The sequence below is a fragment of the Stenella coeruleoalba genome (assembly GCF_951394435.1).
Source record: "Stenella coeruleoalba genome assembly, chromosome: 2".
Taxonomy (NCBI): domain Eukaryota; kingdom Metazoa; phylum Chordata; class Mammalia; order Artiodactyla; family Delphinidae; genus Stenella; species Stenella coeruleoalba.
In genome coordinates, this window is record NC_137147.1 from 146983959 (window position 1) to 147004504 (window position 20546).

At 42.9% G+C, this 20546-nt stretch overlaps 1 long non-coding RNA gene across 4 annotated transcripts in view; it reads left to right on the top strand.

Moving 5' to 3' along the window:
• The window catches only part of LOC307181736, a 420065-nt gene that overhangs the window by 276676 nt on the left and 122843 nt on the right, over positions 1–20546 (top strand). For all 4 annotated transcript variants that reach the window (XR_013827015.1, XR_013827016.1, XR_013827017.1 and 1 more), the window contains one exon: positions 5790–5933. This is a non-coding gene — a long non-coding RNA (uncharacterized lncRNA). The remainder of the gene's footprint in view (positions 1–5789; positions 5934–20546) is intronic.

Here is a 20546-nt window from a genome sequence, read left to right on the forward strand (position 1 = left end):
TCAGTTTCGTTTCTTTTTATGGCTGAGTAATATTCCATTGTATATATGTGCCACGTCTTCTTTATCCATTCATCTGTTGATGGACACTTAGGTTGCTTCCATGTCTTGGCTATTGTAAATAGCACTGCAGTGAACATTGGGGTGCATGTGTCTTTTTGAATTATGGTTTTCTCTGGGTATATGCCCAGTAGTGGGATTGCTGGGTCATATGGTAGTTCTACTTATTATTATTCTATATTTTTTACTCCTGTTCCTCCTGCTGCTGCTGTTGCTTCTTTTTCTTTTTCTTCTTCTTCTGTCATGAGCATGTGATACCTTTTAACTCAAAAAATGAAAAACAATAAAAATATCTAGAGAGTTCATAGTCTACTTGGAGAGACAAACATATCACAATGCAATGTGGTAAGTGTTGTCATAGGTGAACATGCAGACTATTCTGGAAACACAAAGGAGAGATCATCCAAATCAGTCTGATGGAGTCAGGGAAGGCTCCTCAAGGGAGGTGGCATTTCAGTTGGGTCTTGAAGCATGAGTGTGAGAGTTTTTCAGGCTGAGTATATCAGCTGTTCAGTAATGGGAAGGGGATGATAGCTTAAGATGATTCTGTCCACCCTAAGATTGTCCTCTCTTAGAAATTCTTTGAATAGATAAGCTCCTGCAAGACTTCCCTTTTGACATGACATATGTAAGCAGTGTTTAAATCATTCCCATTTCTGACAACAAGATGATTGAGAGTGACACTTTGGAAATGATCCCAAAGAAGAGTTGCTCACTCTGGAAAACAATTGGATATTCCTGAAATTCTGACTGCAGAATTTCTCCAAAGGTCCCTGTAAATTTTTCACCAGGCCCTAATTTAAACCTAAAGTTTCTACAAAAGCAACTGACCTGTGGGATACAACCAATCTTTATTTTGATGAAAAAAATCAGGATTATAGGGTATTTTTATCAGCAAAGCCTAGCTCTTTTTTTTTTTTTTTTTTTTTTGCGGTACGCGGGCCTCTCACTGTTGTGTCCTCTCCCGCTGCGGAGCACAGGCTCCGGATGCGCAGGCCCAGCGGCCATGGCTCATGGGCCCAGCCGCTCTGCGGCATGTGGGATCTTCCGGGACAGGGGCATGAACCCGTGTCCCCTGCATCGGCAGGCGGACTCTCAACCACTGCACCACCAGGGAAGCCCTCCCACTCTTTCTTGACCCACTTTATACCGATGATAGAGGAAAGGTAGGGAAAGTGAAGACCATAATTGTCTCAAATTTTATATTCTACCATTGGAGTTATTTGGGGCACCACATTCCCTAATTCTGAGCCCATTAAGGAGCACTGGTATGGACCCAGCTGTTCTAAGCCCCACGAAGGAATCCTGCATTCCAACCAGAACAAACAAACCCTAAGAAGAGGGATTTAATAGAATTTGGCGGGGCTCTCTTGGCCTCTTAGGGAGCTTCATTTGCATGTGCAGTGGCAGGGGGAGAGGCTAGCAGATTTATCTCATCACTACCCTGAGGCTGGTAGGATCAATACCTTTCAGGTTTTTACTGAGCCACAGCTATGTGCCAGATGTCAGGGATACAAGGATGACTGTTAACAGTGATCCTGCTCTCCAGTAGCTCACAGGGAAACGAGAGTTGCAGACACACCACTGTAATGCAGTGGAATGTGCTTGTCTAGGTGGATAGCCAAATTCAGAGCAAGAAACCAGGACTTTTCCCAGTGGAGCTGGGAGAGCTTCATAGAGAGCCTGAAGACCCCTAACTATGTACAAATATACTTTTGAAAGGGGAGTTACTCTGAAACGCTTAACTCCTGTTTTCCATTTTAGCCCAAAAAGGTAGAAGAAAGAGAGGATGGCTGATATGAATGGGTAGAATGTAATTTAAAGGCATAGAGTTCTATAATTCTCGATAGCTAAACCCAAAGGGAGATTTTTCTCCCCCTGACCCTCCCAGCAAATTTAGGAAGCCCCACAACTGGGTAAACAGTCTATGACAGAAACAAGGCTCCGGAGTGATTTTTTGTGATGACCATGGTGGCCCTGGAATCAGACAGCCCAGTTCTCCTTTGGGTGTGCTGTGTGACCTTGGACAAGTCACTTAGTTTATCTAACTCTCAGTTTCCTCATCTGTAAAACTTGGATAATAATAGGACCTACATCGCAGGGTTGTTGATGGTGATTAAATGAGATGATATGTGGAAAGTACTCAGCAAAGTAATCAATAAGTGTTAGCTATTATTATAATTAGTATGAGTAAGGTAAGTGCATCTCGGACCTCCAAGCAAGAGGATTTTATTGCCAAGTTTGCAAAATGAATGTAAGAGTCTTCCAAAGCTGGTAGAATATAAAAAAGTAAGTTACCGGGCTTCCCTGGTGGCGCAGTGGTTGAGAGTCCACCTGCCAATGCAGGGGACACGGGTTCGTGCCCTGGTCCAGGAAGATCCCACATGCCGCAGAGCGGCTAGGCCCATAAGCCATGGCCGCTGAGCCAGCATGTCCGGAGCCTGTGCTCCGCAACGAGAGAGGCCACGACAGTGAGAGGCCCACATAACACAAAAAAAAAAAAAAAAAAAAAAAAAAAAAAAAAGTAAGTTACCATAACAGTATAATCACATGGGCACGTGAAGCTGCAAAATACATACACACATGTATTCATTTCAGTTTAGAAACCAAATTGCTGTCTAGATGACCCATTCAAAAGCCCTGAGGTGAATTCTTTTTTTTTTTTAAAGAGGGGCCTCGGTATCTTCTTTTTCTTTTTTATTTTTTTAAAAAAAATTTTATTTATTTATTTATTTTTGGCTGCGTTGGGTCTTCATTGCTGCGCGAGGGCTTTTCTCTAGTTGCGGCGAGCGGGGGCTACTCTTTGTTGCAGTGCATGGGCTTCTCATTGCGGTGGCTTCTCATTGCAGAGCACAGGCCCTAAGCGCATGGGCTTCAGTAGTTGTGGGCTCAGTAGTTGTGGCTCACGGGCTCTAGAGCACAGGCTCAGTAATTGTGGTGCACGGGCTTAGTTGCTCCGCGGCATGTGGGATCTTCCCGGAGCAGGGCTCGAACCCGTGTCCCCTGCATTGGCAGGCGGATTCTTAACCACTCCGCCACCAGGGAAGCCCCTGAGATGAATTCTTAATCACCCAAATGCTACTTCTGTTGACTTATGTAAAAGCTGAAAGGAAAGTGTCAGTCTTTTTTGACCCACAGATTCCTTAGAAACAATTTGTCCACCGCAGAGGGTAAGTGCATGCTTGCTTTCCCGAAGAGGGTGTATCCAGACAGCAAGAGTATCGGCTCTAGAGGAAAGGCCATTGCCCCCAGGAAGGCTGTAGAGGTGACCAGGAGGCAGCCACCTGGGGCCACCCACTCCCCTGGAGTAACTCCAGGACTCATGCTTTGATCCCTTTGTGTTTCTCACGACTTCCCAGGTGGCATTTTCTGCCCCAAGCTTTCCACATGCCTCGTAGGGAATATATGTTGCGACATACCATCTGGCCTTTATGCGTCTCCCCAGTGGCCAGGGTATAAAAACCTGCCTGTTCGGCAGCTCCAAGTGCCCACAGTCCCTTTGGTCTCTTTCTTGGTCTGAGTGTTTTTCAACATCCATGGATGTAATTAGGAAGAACTAAACCAAGCATATGGATTCAGGACTGCATTATGACCACAGAGGGAGCTTTACCTTGGAGGAGGAGCTCCTCGAGGTGGGCCCAGCTCCAGGCGCCTGGGAGAATGGACGAATCGGGGAGCTGGCTGGCCTGTTCACAGCTGGGCACCGTGTCATACAGGCTTAAAGCTCACATTCTGTGGGTGAAGTATGGCTCGTCGGTCATGTTCCCTGACATCCAGAGCTCGGCTGAGGGGAAAGGAGGCAGCTTGCTGACGGGAGCACATGTGTCTGTTGGCTCTGTGCAATGGAGAAGATACCAGAACTGCGCAAATCCCGAAGTTGACGTCATTTGTGTTGCTTCTCTTTGAAGAATCGCCAGTTGCTGAATGGCAGTTACTTCCAGGAGGTGTGGAGGGAGAAGCCAAAATCAAGCTCCGAGACAATGGAAAGTAGAAGATAAAATTTGAAAGTGTAAATTACTGTACGTACATACAACGGAGTAGTCAGCAGCTGAATGAAAGGATGGGGAAATTCTTTATGTGCTGATAACGGAAAGAACTCTAAGATGTATTAAGCAAAAAACCCCAAACAAACAGAAAAGGAAGCTGGAAAATAACAGTGTACAGATTCTTCTCCCATTCGTGTAGCAAAGCAAGTTGGGGGTGAGGCGAGCGTGTTTGTATTTACTTGTATATGCGTAGGAGTGTCTGGAGGGATATGCAAAACACTAATGACAGTGGTTATATATTTAGGGGCAGCAAGGAGAAGCTGCTAGGGGATGGCATGGCATTTCTTCATGTTTTTATTTTAACCAATTTTTGAATGCATTACTCCTTCAAAAAAATTAAATAAGTATAAATGTGTTTATAAGTTTTGAAAGTGACATTATAAAGCATATTGAGAGGCCAGTGGAGATTGCATGCTGGTAGATTTATAAATACATGTAAATTATCTTGTCTTTATGCCCATCTTTCTACATGAGTAAGGCTGTGTGGTTTCCAGCAATATCTTCTATAACTGATTATCACGTGATGGAACAACTGAGCATTGCATATTTTACACTGAGCATTTTTCCATCAGAAAAACCCAAGTAAATATGATTTGTATTCATTAACAAATTCAGAGTTTGAACATGGTTATGTGTTAATCACTAGAAGGAAGGATTAATCCTTTGTCCTTATTCCATTCGTTCACCTAACATTTATTGAATAAGTATAATGCACTGTTGACAATTTGCTATATAGTCCACAGTTTTCATCGTATGAAACTGAGTTTGTATAGTATAATTCATGCTATATCCACATAGGAGTAGGTTTGGTTTAGGAACTTTTCTGAAAGATTCTTTACTTAGCTCGTTTGTCCAGAAGGAATATCAATTGGTTCCTGCAAGTTCAAGGTTTTTTTTGTTTGATCTTCTAGCAATATCTCGGGAGCATCAGAAAGGTGACCAAGACTCTGCTTGGAATAAGGGATATACTATTTACAAACTTGCAGAGCCAAGGGTATTTATGTTCCTTATTGTCTCTTTCTCTCCTCCCGCAATACACAGATCTAACCATAGTGCTTCGTGTAATAAATCCATTTCCACTTCTTTAAAAAATTGTGGAAATCCGTACTATAGTGGCTTTATACTGTATAAACTTAGCTAAACATGAACTAATTCTCCCAGGATTACTTTCCCTAGAGGGTTCCAGGTTAGGATTAGCCACAGAAGAAAGCTACATGAGATTTGAAAGACACAAGTGAAGTAGTATCAACTTTTAGCCTTTGAAGGTTGGTTCAGGGTGTCAAGCACGGCAGTAACTTGATGGGTTGGCACTGATCTGTCAGCTCACATTGAGGATGTGGGTTGTACCTGGGCCCACAGTTCCTATAGTTCCCATTAGATTTCCTGTCTCAGCTTTTCCAAGTCTTAGACCAGGTATGTGTACAGCTCTGTGGCAAAACCTAATAGGTTTTTCCTGCAAGTCACCCACGTCATTGAGGATGGAGGCCTAGAGAGATAGATGCAGGTTCCAGTACATCTTCCTGGTTCTTGTTTGTCCTGTTCTCCTCCACTTCACTGTCAAGTCTTTTTCCTCAGTTGCCAACCCAGTTCATACCCTCCCCCAGACATAGCAGCCACATCTTGCATTGACTTTTCCACTTGCTCCTGCAGTTGTGTTACTAATGCTTTATTCTCTATCTCTTATAGTGTTTCTGCCTTTCTGACAAACTCTGACGGATGCAGTACCCCAGAATGTTCAGAGACATGTCTTAGTGTCGCCGTTGCCAACAGCACAGCAAACCTAGGCATCAGTATCTCCATTTTGAAAGAAAGCTGACCCTAGAAAGACAGGTAAGCCAAAAAGTTGAAAATCCAACTCTATCTAGCTCTAAAACTCCTATCTTTCCACCATACTATATTGCTTTGGCTTTCAAAGTAAAAGAGGAACACAGTGCAAAAGCACATTGTCATAATAACTGAAAAACCAGCCTAAAGAGAGCTAGACTATAGAGAGCATTCACAGCTCCTAACTCAGAGCAATGGCGTTCAAAATGGAACTTGTATTGTGATACATGGCCAACATCTAGAACAAAAATGCCTTGGGCATCCTAGGGTTGAAGAGATGAGTGACATTAGCCTCATAACTTTCTGAGCTATTTTGAATGAGGTGCAGAGATGAGAGTTAGTCATGTGATGCTCAGTACAGTGAACTGAGCAATTTGGATTCATTCTATACAATGCCAAAAACTCTTCTGTAAAAATGCCCGTAAATATCTCCAAAGACTGAGGATATTAAGTAATGTATGGAAATGTAGATTTTTTTTTAATATTTATTTATTTATGGCTGCGTTGGGTTTTCGTTGCTGCACACAGGCTTTCTCTAGTTGCAGTGAGCGGGGGCTACTCTTCGATGCAGTGCGTGGGCTTCTCATTGTGTTGGCTTCTCTTTGTTGCAGAGCGCGGGCTCTAGGCACGTGGGCTTCAGTAGTTGTGGCATGTGGGCTCAGTAGTTGTAGCTCGCAGGCCGTAGAGTGCAGGCTCAGTAGTTGTGGCGCATGGGCTTAGTTGCTCTGTGGCATGTGGGATCTTCCCGGACCAGAGCTTGAACCCGTGTCCCCTGCATTGGCAGGCAGATTCTTAACCACTGCGCCACCAGAGAAGTCCCGGAAATGTAGATTTTTGAATGCTTTTTGCTGGATCCAGCTCTCCTTAGAAACACATGTACAAAGGTAATACCTACACTCTTCACTAGGTTATTTGAAATTTTTCCATCATACAAAACTTACTAGAAAATGTAATTTTCAAATCTAAATTAATGTTGGCTATGGAAAATGAAAGTCATTTACCACTGGATAATACAGAGCAAAAAGAGTTCTCAATTTCATGTGTTAGTTGAAATGTAGCAGGCAAAATGTTAGGAGAGAGCAGGTTAGTTTGGAACTGAGAGATTTCTGGAAAACCTTGGGACAGAGGAGTTCTAAATCCATAGAGCAGAGGGTGTAGGATTAGGCTTATTTGTAACCAGGTGCACTATAGTGCTGAGAGAACTGCCTTAGGCTGCTTGTGCTGCTATGAGAGATGCCACAGGCCAGGTAGCTTAAACGACAGCCATTTAATTTTTCACGGTTCTGGACACTAGAAGTCCATGATCACGGTGCCAGCCAATTCAGTTTCTGGTGAGACCTCTCTTCCTGGCCTGTAGATAGCCGTCTTCTCACCGTGTGCTCACTTGGCCTTTCTTCAGGGCATGTGCATGGAGAGAGAGAAAGAGCAGGCTCTCTGGTGTCTCTTCTTATAAGGCCACAAATCCTATCAGATCAGGTCCCCACTCTTATGGCCTCATTTAACCTTAAACACTGGCTCCATCTCCAAATTCAGATACATTGGAGGTTAGGGCTTCAACATATGAGTGTGTGTGTATGTGTGTGTGTGTGTGTGTGTGTGTGTGTGTGTGTGTGTGTGTGTGTGTGTGTGTGTGTGTGTGTGTGACACATTCAGTCCATAACAAGAGTAAAAGTCTGTTTAGAAAGAGAGCAATCCAAACCACAGCCTAACATTCTGTCCCTGTGTATATGTTACTCCCAATCTCTCTTTCCCTTGTGAAGATTGTCTAGGTAAAAATCCTACCTTGATTAAAGACCATGGGTAAACAAGAATAAATGAGAAGACCTTGAGATTTCAGCTTTGTGTTTGAACTTCATCCAGTTTGTCTTTCACATCAGCATCTCAGATTTTCCCAACATGTTCAGGTTGTAACCACTCTGATTAAGGAAATAAGGCTTGCCTTACCTTAACAGGCAATTAGTTTTTACAATTAAATAGGAAGAGTCATAATTAATGACCTTGCTAATTGTTCTTCCCTGGTGTGCACATTAATACCAGCAGAATGCTCAGAATTCTGAGGAACATGCATTCTTTGAGCCTACCATGCTCCATCCTGGTGGATCCAATGCTGAGGGAGACTCACACCCTGCCCCCCCAGGAGATCAGAGTATAGTACAAAAGATATGTCAGCAGACATATTACAACAACAAGGGAAAGACCTTGTCAATTTTCCTGATGTCTGGCATGGCATTGATGGAATGTGTACCTTAGCCAATTAATTGCCAATAACCCCAGCAGGCTTGCGAGGAAGAAAGTGTACCATGGGTATGCAGGAGAAATTCTGAATCATTGGTGGTACGGCAGTTTTCTAGAATGTCCTCAAAGGAGGGGAGTATGTTCAAATTGTACAAACTAAGTAGAACCCAGAATTTTACTTTAAAGAGAGGCTAGAACAGTATTTCCAATTGTCCAGGTAATTGCTGTCATGTAAAGAAATCCTACCCAATCTTTAGGGGTCATTTCCTGTATTGAACCTCTCAATTCTGACAGCTGGACGTGACCTCTCCCCCTCAGAACACTCCAGAGCTCTGTTCCACTTAGCTGCCATTTAATGCCTTCTTATGTAACTGTTATTTTTTATTTTATTTTATTTTATATTTTTATTCATTATTATCTTTGTTTTTGCGGTACGCGGGCCTCTCACTGTTGTGGCCTCTCCCGTTGCGGAGCACAGGCTCCGGACGCGCAGGCTCAGCGGCCAGAGTTATTATTTAACTCTGTTATCATCCCTGGGGAGTTTTGCATCCTAAAAGCTGAATGTCAGAACTGTATAATGTTAGGTCAGAAGGCTCTCAGATGTTTTGATTCAGCTTCACCCATTTATATATGAGAAAACTGAGGCCCATTCAGATAACATTCATTGAGAGATTAAGTCTCTCTGAGATAGTGACATTTAACCACAGACTTAGAGGAGGTGGAAGGAATTAGTGCAGTACCTTAGAGAGGGCATGTGCCTGGCATGTTCATAGAAGGCTCGTGGCCAGGAGGCTGTTCTAGCTGGAGCAGAGGAGCAAGAGGGAGAGTGGAAGGGGATGAGGTCCAAAGGGGAGGGGAGGATCAGAGCATGGAGGGTCTATTGGCTTACAGTCATTTACTCTGAGGAAATGGAAGCCATTGGAAGGACTTTTGGGGAAGGGGGGGTCAGTTAAGTGTAACTTACATAGAGTAAAATTCCCCAATTTTTTTTTTTTTTTTTTTTTTTTTGCGTTATGCGGGCCTCTCACTGTCGTGGCCTCTCCTGCTGCGGAGCACAGGCTCAGGATGCGCAGGCCCAGCGGCCACGGCCCGTGGGCCCAGCCGCTCCGCGGCATGCGGGATCCTCCCGGACCGGGGCATGAACCCACGTCCCCTGCATCGGCAGGCGGATTCCCAACCACTGCGCCACCAGGGAAGCCCTAAAAATTCCCTAATTTTAAGTGTACAATTTGATGACTTGACAAATGTATGCAGTTGAATAAACACCATCACAATAATCAAGATATAGAACAGCTGCATCACCCCCCAAAAGTTCCCTCATATCCGTTTGAAGTCAATTCCTGTCCCTACTCCTAGCACATGGCAACCACTGATCTGAATTCTGTTCCTGTATTTTTGCTTTTACCAGAAATTCATATAAATGGGAATTCATGTAAATATAGACTCCTACAGTAACCTTTGTATCTGGCTTCTTTTACATAGAATAGTGCTTTTGAGACTCATCCAAGTTGTTGCAAGTGTCAGTAGTTCATTCTTTATTGCTGAGGAGTGTTACATTCTATGGATGTACCTGTTTGTTTATCCATTTACCAGTTGAAGAACATTTGGATTGTTTCCAGTTTGGGGCCATTATAAATAAAGCTGTTATAAACACTCATGTATAGGACTTTATGCAGAGTATTTTTTTCTCTTGGGTAAATCCCCAGGAGTGGAATTGCTGGGTCATGTGAGAAGGGTATGTTTAACTTTATAAGCAATTACCAAACTATTTTCCAAACTGAATGTCCTTTTTGTATTTCCGTGCACAATGTATGAGAGTTCCAGTAATCCTGCAGCCTCATCAACACCTGGCATTGTTGGGTTTTAAATTTTAGTCATTCTCATAGGTGTTTTTTAATTTGCATTTTCCCAATGAGTAATATTTTTTGAGCACATAGCTTTTCAAGTGCTTATTTACCATTCATATTTCTTACTTGGTGAAGTGTCTCTTCAAATCTTTGCTTATTATTTTTAGTCTTCTTATTATCGAGTTGTAAAAGTTCTTTACATATGTTGGATACGAGTCCTTTATCAGATATATATCTTGTATCTTTTCATTTTTCCTTGATTCCAGCGTATCATTTTTTTCTTTGATGATGTCCCCTTTAAGAAATCTGGCTAACCCAAGGTCACAAAGATTTTTTTCCTATTTTTTTATTCTAAAAGTTTTATACTTTTAGGCTTCATATTTAGGTCTATGATCCAGCCTGAGTCAAATTTTGTGAATGGTGTAAGATAAAGGTTGAGATTTTTTTCCATTTAAATGTTCATTTGTTCAAGCTTCATTTATGGAAAAGATTATGCTTTACCCATTGAATTACCTGGACACCTGTTTTGAAAATCAATTGACCAGATATGTGTGGGTCTATTTCTGGTCTCTGTCTATCTTTATGCCAATACCACAAAGTCTTAATTAATGTTGCTTAATGGTAGGTCTAGAAAATTTAAGAGTATTAGAATGTGAAATGCATTTGGGCCAGTCCAGCAGGTGAAACTTATTCATAATTGCCTTTGGAAAACTATTTGTTGGTGAACAGAGTCTAACTGAGCCCAAAAAGAAGGCCTTTCAAAAGTGGAAGATGTTGAAACCAGGAGATGGTCCCATGTCCTCTTTCCTAGCCTGGCAACCGTGTGACTGCAAAAGTGACAGTATTTTTGAAAGCAGACGGCTTGAATTCTTTTTGTAGAATCTTGTTTTTTCCAGAATTGTACTGGTTCTTTAAATGGGAGGAGAAACGGATGCTGTTCTATTCATAAGTCAGCAAGGGAAGTATTTCGTAGCTTCTCACATAAGCTCCCTTCCTTTTGTGCCTCGTTCCTGCCAAGTGGGCAAAGTTTTCTACCTGTTGGAAATCAGGCTGCTCCTTATGCAAATAAAACATCTTCTTCTCTTACCACCAACATTTTTTCTCCTCATAATATTCCTCATGGGTAATGGCTCTCCCTTTTCTCAAATTTGGCACCTTCCATCTATGTTGGTAGAGCTGTTCCAATGACAAGTCCTTTGAATGTGTTGCGTGGTGTCTCAGGAAACTGTGGAAGTTGTCATTTGGTTACTAACTGGGTGACCTTGGGCAAATTATTTCACCTGAGCTTCATCCTTTCCAGTACAATGCAGCTATCACCATTAACTTTCCTCTTTCCCACAAGACTCGTGAAAATCAAACGTGATCATGTACATAATGATATCCTAAGGAATCTGGGGGCACAGTGTATAAATGATGGTCACTAGAATTTCAAATAGTAGATAGTGTTGATTCTGTACTCTTGCTTACATGTTTTTTAAAATATATTGGGCTAAGCCAGGGTTTTTTGGGTGGCTACAGCATGCTTGGCATGGGACAAGCTACTGTGGGGTAGAGAAGAAGTATGGGTACAGAACCTATCACCTCAAAGAGCCAATAATTTTAGGTAGGAGAAAAATCTTGCACAGATGAAGTAATGAGAGACCAATAAAATAGCTCATATTTGGAAATCTTTTCAAGTTGCTGATTTCTTTCACGTGCTTTATCTCATCTCATTCTTCCAAACAGCTTTGCACAGTATGTAGGGGAGATGTATTTTGTCCTCATGTTATAGATGAGGAAACCTGGGCCAGAAAAGGTCAGATGATTTCTCCAAAGTTATAAAGCTTATCAGCAGTGGAATTGGGACCCAAATCCAGATTATTTTCTGACTCCTAGTCCAGAAAATCTCCTCTGGTGGTTCTCAAACTTTGATGTGATTAAGAACTATTTAGGGAACTTGTTAAAAAAACCGCGAGTTACTAAATCAGTTGTTCTGGGTCTAAGAATCTGATCTTTAAACAAATAGGTCATCTAATTCTCCGGGAGGCAGGCTATGCTCTGTTCCCCACCAATTTACTCTGCTGGCGCAAACTGTGACAAGCAGAAGCAGAGAGCTGCTACACTTCTGTGCCACTGACATGCAGAACACAAATTCTGGAGACAGGCCGCCTGAATTTGCATTCTTCTTTCTTAGGAGATTGGGATTGACATATACACACTACTAGATATAAAACAGATCACTAATAAGGACCTACTGTATAGCACAGGGAACTCTACTCGGTACTCTGTAATGACCTATATGGGAAAAGAATCTAAAAAAGAGTGGATACATTTATATGTATAACTGATGCCCTTTGCTGTACAGCAGAAACTAACACAACTCCAGGAAGAATTTTTAAAATTAAAATAAAATAAATCCTGCTTTCATTGCTTTCTACCTGGGCAAATTATGTAACCACTTACTGCCTCAATTCCCCATCTATAAAATGGGGTAATGGTAATTCCCTGGAGGTCCAGTGTTTAGGACTCGGTGCTTTCACTGCCGGGACCCTGGGTTTGATCCCTGGTTGGGGAAGTAGGAACCCGCAAGCCACGTGGCCAAAAAAAAAAAGGGGGGGGCGTAGTACCAGTACATACCTCACATGCTTGTGATGAACAGTAAATATGTTATTGATTGTAAAGTAATTAAAACCAGTGCTGGTATTTATGTATGTGAGAAGGGGAATGTGACTCATGGAAACACTGCCATGTGAAGGACGATGGGAAACAGCCTTTCTGAGATGCAGTCGCCTCATCCTTCACCCTGAATACCTCCCGTTCCTTCTATGCCCACTCTTCTCATCTTGCAGACAGCTATTGGCAGCCCTAGGCACTAGTTCCTTGGGAGGCAGACTAAAGCCAGTTATCTCTGCTTGCAAAGTAACTGGAAGGTTCCAAGGGGCCCTCCAGCCTTAAGTCGACTTTGTTGCTTTATCCCATTTAAATCCACATTCTCTGTTGAAGGAAATAAACCAACACAGTAAAGCTTGCTGATAGCCACTCCATCTGTATTATGGCACACAATGATGGCTGGAAGTTAAAGGTTTGATATATAGGTCTATTTTTTTATTGCCAGTCCCTGCCCCTGAAGAAAGTATTAAAATTTCCAGATGAGTAATCAAACAATAAATAGATGAGACAGTTGCTGTGAATATCTGATTTTTTGCATAATAATGAGATATGGCTGGATAATGCACTCTGCCATCCCCAGTTTGTCTAAATTATCATTTTGATTGGTCAAATGCATAAGAAAGATATACCAATAAAGTCATGTCAAGTGCTCCATTGTAAATGGATGCAGGATGGAGGTTTCTGTAGGTTTGAGGTGAGGTGGGGGCAGGGAGAACTGGTTCTTCTGTAAGTAACTTTGGGGAGATGTTTTCTTCAGCCAATTCATTGATCAAAGACATCTGAAATCCTCACTTCTCCAGGGTCACATGCATAAACATGAGGTCGTTTGTACCTTCTGAGGCCTCGTGTGTTGTTTTTGGAATTGAAAATAAGAATCAAATTTGGAAAAGAAGGGTTGTTCTAGGACATCTGAGGTTTGTTTTGTGTAGGGCTTTTGCATCCCTGAGATATAACATCAGCATGTTGATAGAACTTCTGAGTCAGAAAGACCATTCATTAGGGAACGTGATGTCAGTAAATCCAAATAGCTCTTTTTTCACCTTAAAAAAAAAAAGGAAGAATTCTATCAGTTCCAAATTGGGATGAAAACTGAAATTGCCTGAAGTGTTTTGACTCGCCACTGCTTTTTCTTCTTGGTTATGTAACATTTGGTTTAATACGTGTGATCATTCATCCTGGATTTTATTCTTAAACTTCTCCTACTGCTGTGTTGGACTCTCGTGTTCATCCTTTGCACTGATGTAAGTGTTCCGTGGCCCGGCCTGTAAGCTCCTTGAGGTGAGGATCTATATCTTGGCAGGATATATGCCCTGGGGGGCTTGCAAACAGTAGGTGCTCAAGCAGAGCACCGGCCTAGCATTCAGGAAGTCGAGGATTGCTAAACATGTATCATGCTTTCAAAATTTTCAAAACAATAACCAAAAATACTCTAGGATGGTATTTATTGTAAACAAATACAGCAGTCATTTATCAAGCACCAACCGGGGGCCAAGCACCATACAGACGTTAGCTCGTTTACTGTGTATGTCTCGGCCAAGAGGAAATTCTTACCGCTCTTTTTCAGGGAAAGAAACGGAGGCACCAGAATGCTTGGTAGTTGGGCCACGGTGACACAGTGAGTAAGTACATTTGCATCCATCTAACTCCAAGATTGCTTTCGCTAAGCCACACATTATTTGCCAGTATCATTATTAAAATTATATTACTCCAATCTCTTTTGTCTCCTGGAATCTCCTAGTCAGCCACTCAGCTGACACACACACCCTGACATCTGAGTGCTTTCCAGGTTGGCATGTAAGTCACCCCAGCCTTGAGAGCTGGGAACTGGCATCTTTAGAAATCCCACACCTCCCAGGGGCTGTTGACAGAGTTGAGCTAAAGAGCCTTCTTGGAATGACAGAGCTGAAGATTTCCTGGAAATCAGAGGCTGCATATTCTAGTAACGGGGTACTTTAGTAAAAGGCAAAATGCATGGAGGTAACCTGGGATTTTTAAATATTTATTTATTATTTATTTATTTACGTATGGCTGTGTTGGGTCTTTGTTGCTGCACGCAGGCTTTCTCTAGTTGCGGCAAGCAGCGACTACTCTTTGTTGTGGTACGTGGGGGCTTCTCATTGTGGTGGCTTCTCTTGTTGCGGAGCACGGGCTCTAGGCATGCGGGCTTCAGTAGTTGTGGCACGCGGGCTCAGTAGTTGTGGCTCGCGAGCTCTAGAGTACAGGCTCAGTAGTTGTGGCGCACAGGCTTAGTTGCTCCGCGGCATGTGGGATCTTCCCCAACCAGGACTCGAACCCGTGTCCCCTGCATTGGCAGGTGGATTCTTAACCACTGCACCACCAGGGATGTCCCTGGGATTTTTTTTTTTTTTTTTTGCGGTACGCGGGCCTCTCACTGTTGTGGCCTCTCCCCTTGTGGAGCACAGGCTCCAGACGTGCAGGCTCAGCAGCCATGTCTCACGGGCCCAGCCGCTCCGCGGCATGTGGGATCTTCCCGGACCGGGGCACGAACCCGTGTCCCCTGCATCGGCAGGCGGACTCTCAACCACTGCGCCATCAGGGAAGCCCCTGAGATTCTTTTAAAGGTAATAATATACCTGTAAAGAAATCTCTAGATGCACTGGGGAAATAAAATTTGGGCTTGTCTCAAAATCTGTAAAATATATAGTGTGATGAGTTGAGCATGGAAGGGAAATCATTGCGCCTCAAGGGAAGAATCTTTTGTTGGACTGATTTACTGTGATTAATTTATTATTAATTAATGACACTTTGAGGATCATCTGAGGAAAAGGATACAAGGTGTGACCTAGACCAGGGATAATGTCCTTCCTGACTAGTATTAGTCTAGTCACCATTGGAGGTGACTAAATATATCTTGGATACCTGTTATTCTGACTGATACTGTTTATAGCTCATTGCTTTAAGCTCCATGTGTTGTATCTATGCACTGCTCTCTGCCCGCATTTCACCTCCTGACCCAAGGAGATCCTTGAAGGTACACATTGACTGTCTTCCAGGGCTGAGCAGAATATCTGATCAGAGTAAGTGTATGTCACTGTGGTATAATAAAAAATAAATACTTGGTTTTGGTCCCAGATTCCTGGAACAGAGTTCCTAAAACCCTTGGAATTTATTGTATTTTATATGCTAATGAGATGATTCCTGGAGGAAAGCCCTAGGTAGCTTCTGGGTAGGGGCTGTTCACCAGAGAAACCTACCAAGTGGTTACAGGGTTAGAACTTTCAGCCCCACCTCTGGAGAGGGGAGAGGGGCTGGAGATTGAATTCAGTCACCAGCGGCCAATGATTTAATCAATCATGCCTATGTCATAACACCTCCGTTAAAAGCTCTAAATGATGGGGTCTGGGGAGCTTCCAGGTTGGGGAAAATATTGGTGTACTGAGAAGGTGGTGCACTCAGAGAGGGCATGCACACTCTGTGACCTGCTCCCCACCTCCAAAAACATTGCCCTATGCATCTGTTGCATTTGTCTCTTCTGAGTTGTATCCTTTATCATAAACTGGTGAGTTGTTCTAGCAAATAATGGAACATGAAGGGCATTGCAGTGGGAACCCCTGAATTTGCAGTCAGCCAAGCTGCAGTGCAGGGAGTGTGGGGATTCCATTTGTAGCTGGTGTGTGAAGTAGAGGCAAGTCTTGTGGGACTGAACCCTTGATCTCTGGGGTCTGGGCTAACTCTGGGCAGCCAGTGTCTGAATTAAATTGAATTGTAGGATACACAGTTGGTGTTGGAGAATTGAGCATTTGGTTGTGGTTGTTTGGAAAAGACACAACATTTGATGTCAGAAAAAAAATACATAATGTTTTATGAATGAATGAATGAATGGAGGAATGAAAGAATCTTTGTTACTTGGTATATTTTAGTCACCAGTGAATGAAAACCTGATTCAAACTGACTTCAGTACTAAAGGGAGCTTACTGATTCGTGACACTTTAAAGGTCCGGGGCAGGACAGCATCAGGCTGTGCCCTATGGAGTGACTCAATAATGTCCCAAAGACTGTTTCTGTCTGTCCACTCTTCCTTCTGCAGTGCCATGTTAAGGTGGCTTCCCTGGGGTTCCCAAGATGGAACTTAGCAACTTCCAGCCACTTCTCATTAAATTCTAGGAGGAAAGAATGACTGTCTTTATGGATCCATTCCATCAAAATTTTGAGGATCATTCTGATTGGACCAACTAAGGTCACATGTCTATCTCTGAACAATCACTGTGCCTGGGAATACCCTGATTGGCTTAGTGTAGGTTATTTAGTAGAAGAAGGACTTCTACTTAGGACCTCATGCATTCTCATACTGAAACTGGAGGTTTGGGAGAGGGGAGAGTAGATGCTGGGACGGCAACCAGCTAATCTCCATTCCATATGGAATGTGCTTACGTGGTATATAACAGGTAACATCGTTCCTAAATGTATTCATTTGTTTGTTTACTACCTTATTAGAAAGTATTTCAGTCACCTAATCCCTAGCAAATGTCATATCCAGGAGAAGTCAGGCCTTACCGCAAGCTGACTATGTAGTATATTACATTTGGATCAAACCAACTGTGTGTCTGATAATACTTTGTAAACTACAGAGCCTGTAAAAACAGATGAGATGATGCTATGAGCAACCTGAGAAATACAAGCACATATTGTGAGAGACTTTTAATGTTTGACCCAAGTTCTGTATAAGTTTATCAATAGCCCCCAAATTCACAATCAAATGGATCATTACTTGATGAAGATCGAGACTTCATCTTGCCCTTTTGCCAGATTTGTTGCTCATTTACCACCCAATAAAGGTAGGTGTGATAGCAAAAACCTCACTGGCCAATTGGCACTCCAAGTTTTCAGCCCTCAAGTTGGCACACTTAAAGAGCCAAAGAATAAATATTTTAGGCTTTGCAAGCCATGCGGTCTCTGTTGCAACTTAATTCTCCCATAGTAAGGCAAAAGCAGCCTAGACAATGTGTACATGAATGACTAAGGCTGTATGCCAATAAAGTTTTATTTATGGGAACTGAAATTTGACATTTATATAATTTTCATGTGTCATGAAACATTAGTAATCTTTTCATTTTTTTCCATATATTTAAAACATACAAACCGTTTTTAGCTTATGGGCTGTACAAAACCAGGTGGCAGGCGGGATTTGGCTCACGGGCTATAGTTTGCCAACCCCCATTTTAGCTCAAAGGCGGCGAACCATGAAATTTATGAAGAGGAGACGAAAATGACATTCCCTGGTCCAGTAATTTGCACATTCACAAAGAAAACTTACCCTACTTTGTGTATAGGTTCTATAAGTTTAGTCATGTTTTGGGGTCTCTTTCATTAAACCAGTGGATGGTTCAGAATTGTCAGAATTCACTTTTATCTTTAAAGTCAAAAAGATTGAAGCTTTTTGAAGAAACATGGGAGTGATTTCAGGTTATGACTGGAATCAAGATTAGGCTGCATGTTTGTTGGAGCTGGGGCAAGCTTAGCAGATCCGTAACCAAACTCAGCATTTTCCTCCCAAAGTTAACTTGCTATCAACCATGCCTATTGTAGGCAATGGAACCCCATTACTAGTTAAGCAGGCTTGACTCTTCAGAGTTATTGTATAGTGATCATTTTATAGGAATCCAGTGTAGTGGACCTGCCTCCCTGGGCCCTGGAGATAGGACACGGCCCATATTTAACCAGAGTACTATGTCTCCTTAGCTACAGCGATGGGTTTAGGGATGGGCCGGTGACCCAAAGAAATGATCACATTCCTTACTGGGACTTCTGTTAGAATTATCAGGTTGAATTGAGCTTCTTTTACTTGCAACCCAAGGAATCCTGACTAATTGAATTGCCATTTAATTTTCCTCTCTCATTCCCAGCATCTCCCTGCTCACTATCTAGTCTGTCACCGTACCCTCTAATTTATCGGAAATGTCTTTCAAATCCATTCTTTTCTCTCTATTCTTAATTATTTCACCGTCACCTCCTTCTGTTTGTCACAGTAGCCTCAATGGTATCCTATTAATAAATACTTTTTGACAGACAAGCCATATGTTACAATGACAGCAGGTAGATTGACGAGAGCACTGGATTTAGAGTCAGTTAGAACCTGGGTTTGAATCTTATTCAGTCGCTTACCAGAAAAAGGTATTAACTCCTTTAGATATTAGTTTCCCCGTTTTTATGATGAGGATTACCTCCTAGGGTTAATGTGAGAATTAAAGGAGAATAATACGTGTGAATCAAACAGTACAGTTACATAGTAGACATCCGAGAAATGAGGGTTCTTATAGGTGAAAGAAACTGTGAAAGACCCAGCCGGCATCCTTGGAGAGTGTCAGGTGTTCTGTCCATGGTCCTTGCTCCCCTTCCATTTATCTTGCTCGTTACCTCTTACCTTCCTGCGGAGGTCGTTTTAGTGTGCAGCCTCATTACTCATAAATCTCCTAAGGGCTCCGCTAGCTGCCCAGACTCTTCCCTGTGACCCCAAGAACCTTCCATTTTCTGTCTTCACCCTACCTGGCCTCCCTCTGGTCCCTACCAGGAGGCCTCTTTTTCTACCAAGTGACCTCTTCTACTGTCTGCCAGATATACCACCTGAAGTCCTTATGCTGGTAAGCTTGAGTGTGAGCTATGTGCCTTCACCCAGTCTCAAGCCCTCCATTCTCTCAAGGCTTTCTGTTCCTCTTGTTTCCGCACCTCCTTCTCAGTACACTCGCAGCACTTGTTCTCTTATCTAGGCTGCTCTCCATGTGTGTCTTCTCTACTAGCTGGCAAGTTCCTGGCGATCAGGGCTTGTTGGGCATATATGTGTAACCGTCTCCCTGTTGCCAAGCTCACACGCAATGGAGTGCCCGTGCCCAGGGTTCAGTAGGTACGCGCTGAGTGAAGGAACACAGTCTTTCATGGAGCTGATGGGTTAGGAGACCCAGGGTCATAAACACACTATTACTCAGGATTCCGTCTGGAAAACAGAAATCACACTAGATATTTCAAAGAGAGGAAATTTAATACAGAGAATCAGTTACATGGGTGTTAGTAGGCTTAGAGCACAAAAAAAGGAATACTGGGCAAATGTCAAGGTAGTAACTGCAAGAAGCAGCTGCCACTCCTGGAAAAGGAAGAGGTGGGAGATGGCAGAGCCTAGGGGTGTAGAGGAGCCCTGGAGAGCTGAGGAGGAGGTGCTGCCCAGCTGTTGCTGGCGCCTCTGGTGCTCAGCAGAGGGACCCTGAGTTGCTGGCACTCCGATCTCTGCCGGCACATTGCAGGGGGCTCGGTGAGGCCTGGGAGGGCTTAAGGGAGGCGGAGGCTAGAGCCCAAGCCACTGCGGGAGGGAAGCCAACAGGAACAGTACAACCAGGAGGGAGGCTTCTTCTCCCCCTCTCTCTCCTTCCAGCATTCCTCTAGGACTTGCTGTTTGCAGAAACTCACCGGAAGTCAGCTGGCAAAGGAGTTTGGGAAATAAAATTTTCAGAGCAAAGTATAGAGAGCTGAATTTGGAGCTGAGAGAGGATTGGCAAATAACCAGCTCAGCATGTTTACTGTAACTCACGTGTTTTAGAGGAAGGCTCAGAGGGTTTCAGTGATTTGCTCAATGCCTCCTCTTTAAATCTTTGATTCCGTAATCTTACTCTACCCCCTTAGGAATACTGCGTTGTTGTTTTTTTAGGAGGAGGTAGTACCCAACCTTGATAAATTGTAAGAATATCTTTCTACTTCTCTCCCTTTAGGCCCTTATATGCTGATTAATGGCATGTAACATGCCGTATAGGACACGTATGATGCTTTGAACAATTAAAAAAAAAAGCTGACTGCCTTGCCAAATGTATTGATTGCAGAACAAGGTATTTTTATGAGATTCAGCGAGGGTCATGTGAGTCAGCCTACCCAACAACATATGAAT